General features: G+C 44.0%; 1 pseudogene; it reads right to left on the minus strand.

Moving 5' to 3' along the window:
* Positions 1–734: 734 nt before the first annotated feature.
* LOC144313764 (DNA (cytosine-5)-methyltransferase 3A pseudogene) lies at positions 735–4,901 on the minus strand (annotated as a pseudogene).
* Between the last annotated feature and the right edge of the window lie 4,592 nt (positions 4,902–9,493).

Raw genomic sequence — 9,493 nt, forward strand, 5'->3', positions numbered from 1 at the left:
AAAAAAAAAAAACAGAACAGCTGACACAATATTGAGAAATACAAAGTCAAAGGACTGACACCAACCAATTTCAAGATTTCCTATAAAGCTTCAGTAATAAAGACACAGCAGTATTGGTCAAAGAACAGAAAAACAGGGATCCCTGGGTGGTGCAGCAGTTTAGCGCCTGCCTTTGGCCCAGGGCGCGATCCTGGAGACCCGGGATCAAATCCCACGTCGGGCTCCCGGTGCATGGAGCCTGCTTCTCCCTCTGCCTGTGTCTCTGCCTCTCTCTCTCTGCGTGTGTGTGACTATCATAAATAAATAAAAATTTACAAAAAAAAAAAAAAAAGAACAGAAAAACAGATCTGTAGAACATAACAGAGCTCAGAATAAAACCCACACGAATACAATCAACTGGTCTTTGGCAGAGGAGCAAAGACGATTCAGTGAAGAAAGGCCAGTCTTTTCAAATACTGATGCTAGACAACTGGATATTCACATGCAGAAAATCTTTGAATCTAGGCATAGAACTTATCCCTGTTCACAAAAATGAACTCAAATTAGATCACAGAACTAAATATAAAGACAAATCTGCACAATTCCTGGGTGACTTTGAGCATGGCAAGGAGTTTTTCCATGCAACTCCAAAAGCCCAACGTATGAAAGAGAAATTGCAAGGTTGGACATTATTAAAATTAAGAACTTCTGTTCTGTGAAAGAAACCGTTCAGAGAATGAAGAAATAAGCCACAGACTGGAAAAAAAATATTTGCAGAACACGTATCTAATAAACGACACGTATCCACAAAAGACAACTGTTAAAACTCAATGATAAGGGAAAAACACAACTCCCTTAAAAATAGGCAAAAAATGGAAAAGACACTTCTGTAAATCTAAGACTGTTCTAAAAAGAAGTCTACTATTTCAAAGGTATCTAATGAGAAAACTGTCCAAAGAATCCAAAAAGACGTTTCTGCAAAGATGATACAAAAATAGCCAATAAACACACAAAAAGATAATGAACTTCATCAGTCATCAAGGAAACGTAAACCACAGCAACAAGGAGGTATCATGTCCCACCTTCTTCTAGAAAGGTGAGAACAAAAAAGTCAAAAGCAAGTGTTAGCTAAAACAAGTGTTGGTGGGGCACTTCAGCGGCTCAGTTGGTTAAACAGCCGACTCTTGATTTTGACTCAAGTCATGATACCAGGGTCGTGTGAGATTGAGCCCCAAATCAGGGTCTGTGTTCACAAGGAGTCAGCTTGAGATTTCCTCTCTGCCCCTCTCCCTCACCACTGCCCACCTCCCTGCTCGCTCTCTTGCTCTCTCTCTCAAATAAATAAAATCTTTTTTTAAAAAATAGGGTTGACAAGCATACAGAAATCAGAAGCCTCACACACTGCTGGTGAGAATACAAAACAGTGGAGCCACCTTGGGAAACTGCTGGTTCTTCTAAGTGTTAAACACAGACTTAGCACTTAACCCAGCAATTCCGCTCCTACATACATGGCCCCCAGAAATGAAAATATGTCCACATAAATACCTGTATGTGAAGGTTCCTTTTTTTTTTTTTCATTTTGTATTTTTTTTTTCTCCAGGTGGGGTTTTTAACGGTCACTTTCCCACACTCTGGATAATTTCTGATCCCACCACAAGGAGCCCTTGAATTGGCTAATGTGAGAAACTGGGAATGAAGACCCCTTTTAACTGCCATCTTGCCGAGGGAGTCTCCTTTTTTTTGGAAAAAAAAATCGAAAGGTTATTGCGTGAGCCTGGATGAATCCCACTCTCAACCCTCCACGGTCCGACCCACCCCATCTCACCTCATACCCGTTTTTGGCAGGGAGAAGCAGGAGTACGTGGTCCCGAATTCTCCTCCTTCACCTTGTTAAACACTAGAGGGAAAGCCCGCCATGAATGGCAACGATTCACCTTCAAGCTGCCTCCCTTCATCCAACGTTAAAACCCTTTGCACATAAGGCAACGTGGAAGCTGATGTTTTTACTCACCTCGCTGTTTTAAAGCACCATTATGAAGTCAGGTTGTACAGTAATTAACAGTACCTTTTATATATATCTCATATCTGTCATTTATATATATATATACACACACACACACACACAAACTGGAAGAGGTAACAGCAGCTTATAGAAATGGATCTTCTTCAAGGTTTCCTGTGTGGTAAGCACCTGAAATACTGCATAAAAGGGTCTTGTGTGATGTGTCTCCCTGCTGCTCATTGGGCTCTGTTCTGCATGACCAGGAATGGTGCTGGCAAGAGAGCTCAGCGGCTGGAAGGAAAGTCTGCTGCTGAGCGTCACTATTTTCCACCCCCTGCTTGTGCTCCTATCTGATCAGGCTAGAGAAGACAACAAAACATACATAGTTAGAAAAAACTCCAATATATAGATTTCTGTAGAATTTCCTTTTTTTTCCCTCCTGTCCTTCCTCTGCAAGGTATTGTTGCTATGTCCTGTTACTGGTTTTTGCTGCAATAAACCCTCTTTGTTTCAATCACAGCAAGAAACAAAAATCCAAACAGAAACCCCTCTGAAAAGAGTAGAAAACAAAAGGTTTGACCTACAAAAAGGGGAGGGGGAGACAGGAGGGACCTTGGTTTTGTTTTTAAAAAGGACTGAAGATTAACATTGAAAAATCAGGAGATGATGTGCAACCCTTTGTGCAAGGCAAAGCCCTCTGGTACTTCCGCCTCTGGTTTTGTTTTAAATTTCCTTTTTCTCTTCTGCGTGCGGATACTTCTCTCCATCTTCATGTTGTCAGTGTTTTGCTGTGTTTTGTGTTTTCTTGTTTAACTTTGTGTCACTACCTCAGTCTGCCCTCATGTCCCTTACACACAAACAAAATATTCCTTCAGCAGAGCGAAGAGGTGGCGGATGACCGGCACGCTCCACGACCGGCCCAGCAGTCTCTGCGTCGCCAAGTGGCTCATGTTGGAGACATCAGTATAGTGGACAGGGAAGCCAAACACCCTTTCCATTTTAGTGCACCGTAAGATGTCCTCTTTCTCATTCATGAAGACGGGGACATGCTGGTCTTTGCCCTGCTTTATGGAGTTCGACCTAGTAGTAATGGTCCTCACTTTGCTGAACTTGGCTATCCAGCCGTGCTCCAGACACTCCTGCAGCTCCAGCTTATCATTCACAGTGGATGCCAATGGCCTCCTGTTCATACCAGGAAGGTTCCCCCAGAAGTAGTGGGCCCTGTGTGCAGCTGACACTTCTTTGGCATTAATCATCATAGGGTTGGACTCGAGAATTCGCGAGATGTCCCTCTTGTCACTAATGCCCATGGCCACCACATTCTCAAAGAGCCGGAAGAAGGGGCGGTCATCTCCCTCCTTGGGCCGCGCATCATGCAGCAGGTGGTAGAACTCAAAGAAGAGCCGGCCAGTGCCCTCGTAGAGTCCTTTATGGGCAGGATTGATGATGGAGAGACCATTGCAAGGACTGCCCCCAATCACCAGATCCAATGGGCCCCACTCCTGGATATGCTTCTGCGTGACGCTGCAGACGTCCCCAACATACATGATCTTCCCAACCGTGATGGAGTCCTTGCACACCTCGGAGGCGATGTAGCAGTCCACCTGAATCCCCAAATCCTTCAGCACCAGAAGCCCTGTAGCAATTCCATCAAATAGAGACAGCACCCGGATGGGCTTCCTCTTCTCAGCTGGGACAGGCAGGTAAACCTTCATAGGGTCAAATTCCTGGTCATGGCTGTTGGTGAAGAACATCTGGAGCCATGAGGGCCAGTCGTCCCGCTGCCGCAGTAGCCCGTAAGTGCCCTTGTGCCCACACTTGTAGCAGTTCCGGGGGTCCTCCTTGATGGCTGCCAGGTGGCCCCCAGCCCCAATAAGAGATCCACACCCTCCACACAAAAACACCTGCAGCAGTTATTGTTCCCACACATGAGCACCTTGCGCCCCACCCCCCACAGCAAATGGTGTGGTAGGACTGGTAGCTGTCATCATCATGGTGATACGTATGCACACTCCAGGAAGCAGTTCTTACAGTTTTGGCACATTTCTCCAACAAAGAGAGGGTGTTCCAGGGTAACGTTGAGGCTCCCACAAGAGATGCAAATGTCCTCGATGTTCTGGCACTTCTGCCGCACTTCGTACACCAGCTGCTCTCTTGTGCGTTCATCAATGATCTTAGGCTTCTCAGTCGTACTCTTTCGGGGCTTTTTGGCTGGGGGGGGTGGTGCATAGGCAGCTGCCTCAGGTTCGACCCACATGTCTGTGTAAACTTCTTTGTAGGGGTTCTTCTCTTCTTTGGGTGGCTTCAGGCCCTTGGGGCCAGAAGGCTGGAACCCTCCGAGAGACCACTCGATCATCTGTTTGTTCTGCACCTCCACGGACTTGGCAGTGTCGCTCTCATCGCTGTCGTGGCACGCTGGGAACAACTTCCCCGCATGGCTACAGGCCACCTGCAGGACTTCATAGATGGCTTTGCGGTACATGGGCTGCTTGTTGTATGTGGCCTGGTGGAAAGCACTGCAGAAGGAGCTCAGCGGCATCAACTTCTCAACACACACCATCAAGAACTTGCCATCTCCAAACCACATGACCCAGCGGGTGCCTTCAGCTCCTCAGCTCCGGCCTGTCATCCACCAAGACACAATGCGGCCTGGCCACCAGGAGAAGCCCCAACGTTTCCCCCACACCAGCTCCCCAGTGCCAAAGCCCCGGCCGTCCTCGTAGGCCAGCTCATCGTTGGCTGCTTTGGTGGTGTTCTTGTCCCCAGCATCTGCCCCCACGGGCTCAGGTGTGGTGGCCACAGTGGGGGATGCAGGGTTGGTGGGCTGCTGCATTGCAGGAGGACTGGCCTCCTCCACGTTCTGAGACTAGCCAGACCCCTGGTTTTCTTCCACAGCATTCATTACTGCGATCACCTTGGCTTTTCTTCTCAGCCCATAAGGCCACGTGCAGCCCCTCTATGTAAAGATTCTTAGCAGCATTATTCATCATAGGCAATAGGTAGAAATGACCCAAATGTCCAAAGCTGGATAAAGAGGTTAACAAAGCTGGTATATCCATAAATACTACCGGGCCATAGAAAGGTATGAAGTATTGCTACATATTATCATGTGGATTAAGCTAAGTGACAGGAGCCGATGGCAAACAAATCTACCCACCATATGATTCCATTTACATGAATTGTCCAAAACAGGTAAATAGAAACAGAAAGTAGATTAGTGGTTGCATAGGGCTGGAGTGAGGAAGGGTCAGAGGATGAAGGATTAGCGGTAGACAGCTACATGAGACAGGGGTTTGTTGGGAGGAGATGAAATTATTCTAGAATCGTGGAGGTGGCTGCATCACTTTGTGCGTACACTTCACATCCTTGCACATATACTTGAAATGGGTAAACTGTCTGATATATGTCTCAATAAAGTGGTTACAAAGAGTTACTATCTAAATGTTGATGACACCCCAATCAGAGTTGCGAGATTTCACAAAAGGAAATATAAAAAGACAGCACAGTTCATACGTCCACTAAAAAAATAAATAAATAAATTACTGTTTCTCTTAAGTTCAAATTAAACTGGATGCCTTGTATTTTATCTGGCAACCCGACTCCCAAGTCTATTACCTACAACCTAGAACTTACTAATTATCCTCAAGATCCACGTATCCAACTACACAGTAGGAAGTTCTACTTGGTTAACTGCCAAATAGCAAATGAACATAAAACTAAAATCACCTTTCTTATGAGAAGATATTCAATTATGTCAGAAGTGGTAGGTCAGGGCTTGTGCAGGTCTCTGGAGCCCTCTCTCAACCCCCGATGGCCTGGCATCAATAATCTGGTGGTTGGATTAGTGGATGTGGTGTCTAGGAGCTGAGGTTTAACCAACACGGGGGAGGAGTTTCAATACGTTGAGAAACATCACCCTGATGGTGAGGGCAGGCTGAGCATCCAACTCCCTTTCTCAAAACAAAAATCACTTTCCTTCCCTCACCCATGGGTTCATTGCCATTGTCTTGACCTGGAAATCTCCAGGCCCATCCCATCTCCGTAGCAACTAAATTTTACTTCTGAAAAAAAAAACCAGTCTGATATCATCATTCTGCTGCTTTAACCCTTTCAATATACTGGCTCCTACCATGGTCAAATAAAGTCAAAGCCAATTAAGAAGAGGTCTCTACCTGGGCCCCTGGGTGGCTCAGTTGGTTACACCCCGACTCCTGGTTTGGGCTCAGGTCCTGATCTCAGGGTCGGGACCCCGGATCCTTCACAGGGCTCCACACTCTGTGGGGAGTCTGCTAAAATTTCTCTCTCCATCTCCCTCTGCGCATTCTAGCACTTGTGCGCATTCTCGCATACGTGCACATGTGGCTCGCTTTCTTTCTCTTGCTTGTTGACATACTTGAAAGTGAACAGAATGGGTCAAAAGACACACTTGAAGTTTGCGTGTGATAGAGGCTGGGAGTGGGGGGCAGCTAGTAAGAAACAGAGAATGGACTAGAGGGGCACAGTAAACATTAAAAGCACATTTTACAGCAATTACAGAAAGATCCTTGTAATAGTACACATGCTACTGTGCCACTTAAATGCTAGCAACATCAATTTGTTTACTCATTGCTTTTCTAAAACCAGGATATCAGTGACTATGCTTCCTCGCCACTTACTAGTCACATTTACTTTGAAAAACCACCAAGCTTAAAACTCAAGAGCTAGTGTAACTAAGACTTTGAAAAAAAAATTAGTGTTCTTTTCTTAGTAGAAATAACAACAACCTATCACTACTTTTTGGTCTTTCACGTGCTATAATTTAATACTAAATGCCTGCTTGTATTTGCCTAACCTATGTAACTATCAAAGAAAGAAGATCTTCACTATTGTATTTGAAACTCACAAACCACCTTGTTAACATTATAATTTCCATTTTATAGGAAGGAAACAGTGGCCACATTACAACTAAATAGAGACACACATGCATGCATTGTTTTGGGCATGTCTGTTTAATGGTTAAGGGGGTGCTGATGAACACAAGGATACACAAAGGTACCGTGGCAATTCCATAAAAACTAAATCAAGCACTCTAGTCTTTACATGTATTGTTAGGAAAATGCCACATCTCAACTTTTTCATTTCTTGAGAGTTGCTACTGCTTGAGGCTTGAGTTAAATGAAAAAAAAATGCAATTCATATCTCCAGAAGCAAAACTAAGCTTCTTAATCTAATTTTACTATTTTAAGATTTCTGATCACTCCCAGCATTGCTGTGTGGCAAGACCTCATTTCTGGTGGCTGACCATTTCCATGGCATGATGCTTTACCAAGAACCAGCTCCAGAAACTCTTTTTCTTCGTTTTGAACTTTCATGTATTTATACACAAAATACCATTTCAATGGCGTTGTGGGGAAAAAAAAAAAAGCAACTTCTTCAAATTTCAGTTGACCTTGTCAAAGGTAATTTTCGTTTACTTACTTATTTATTTATTTACTTATTTATTTATTTTTATTTATTTATTATTTTTTACTGGAGTTCAATTTGCCACCATATACCATGACACCCAATGCTCATCCTATCAGGTGCCCCCCTCAGTGCCCATCACCCAGTCACCCCCACCGCCCACCCACCTCCCCTTCCACCACCCCTTCTTCGTTTCCCAGAGTTAGTAGTCTCTCATGGTCTGTGAGATATTTCTGATATTTCCCACTTGTTTTTTTTCCTTTCCCCTTTATTCCGTTTCACTATTTTTTATATTCCCCAAATGAATGAGATCATATAACATTTGTCCTTCTCCGACGGACTTATTTCACGCAGTGTAATACCCTCCAGTTCCATCCACATGGAAGCAAATGGTGGGTACTTGTTTCTAATGGCTGAGTAATATTCCACTGTATACATAGATCCCATTTTCTTTATCCATTCATCTTTTGATGGACACAAAGGCTTCTTCCACAGTTTGGCTATTGTGGACATTGCTGCTATAAATTATCAGAGAGCAGGTGTCCCGGCATTTCACTGCACCTGTATCTTTGGGGTAAATCCCCAGCAGTGCAATTGCTGGGTCGTATGTAGGGCAGATCTGTTTTTAACTCTTTAAGGAACCTCCACAGTTTTCCAGAGTGGCTGCACCAATTGACATTCCCACCAACAGTGCAAGAAGGTTTCCCTTTCTCCACATCCTCTCCAGCATTTGTTGTTTCCTGAACAGGCCAATAGCCAGGGAGTAAATTGAAGCAGTCATCAAAAACCTCCCAAGACACAAAAGTCCAGGGCCAGATGGCTTACCAGGGGAATTCTATCAAACGTTTAAAGAAGAAACCAGGGAAGCCCCGGTGGCGCAGTGGTTTAGCACCGCCTACAGCCTACGGCCTGATCCTGGAGACCGGAGATCGAGTCCCACGTCAGGCTCCTGAATGGAACCTGCTTCTCCCTCCTTCTGTGTCTCTGCCTCTGTCTATATATGTCTATCATAAATAAATAAATCTTTAAAAAAATAAAGAAGAAACCATACATATTCTACTAAAGATATTCGGAAAGACAGAAGGAGATGGAGTACTTCCAAACTCATTCTACGAGGCCAGCATCACCTTAATTCCAAAACCACACAAAGACCCCACCAAAAAGGAGAATTATAGACCAATATCCTTGACGATCACGGATGCAAAAATTCTCAACAAGATATTAGCCACTAGGATTCAACAATACATTAAGAAGATGCTTCACCATGACCAAGTGGGATTTATCCCCGGGATGCAAGGCTGCTTCAACACTCGTAAAGCAATCAATGTGATTGATAATATCAGCAAGAGAAAAAAACAACAACCACATGATCCTCTCAATAGATGCAGAGAAAGCATTTGACAAAATACAGCATCCATTCCTGATCAAAACTCTTCAGGGTGTAGGGATAGAGGGAACATTCTTCAGCATCTTAAAAGCCACCTATGAAAAGCCCACAGCAAATATCATTCTCAATGGGGAAACACTGTGAGCCTTTCCCCTAAATCAAGAACAAGAAAGGGATGTCCACTCTCACCACTGCTATTCAACATAGTACTAGAAGTCCTAGCCTCAGCAATAAGACAACAAAAAGAAATAAAAAGCATTCAAATTGGCAAAGAAGTCAAACTCTCCCTCTTCACAGATGACATGATACTGTACATAGAAAACCCAAAAGACTCCACTCCAAGATTGCTAGCACTCATACAGCAATTTGGCAGTGTGGCAGGATACAAAATCAATGCCCAGAAGTCAGTGGCACTTCTATACACTAACAATGAGACTGAAGAGAAATTAAGGAGTCAGTCCCATTTACAATTGCACCCAAAAGCCTAAGATACCTAGGAATAAATGAACCAACCTAAAAACTAGGGAACACTTCTGAAAGAAATTGAGGAAGACATAAAGAGATGGAAAAATACTCCATGGTCATGGATTGGAAGAATTAATATAGTGAAAATGTCAATGTTACCCAGGGCAATTTACACATTTAATGCAATCCCTATCAAAATACCATGGACTTTCTTCAGA

Source organism: Canis aureus, chromosome 5 (genome assembly GCF_053574225.1).
Source record: "Canis aureus isolate CA01 chromosome 5, VMU_Caureus_v.1.0, whole genome shotgun sequence".
Lineage (NCBI taxonomy): Eukaryota > Metazoa > Chordata > Mammalia > Carnivora > Canidae > Canis > Canis aureus.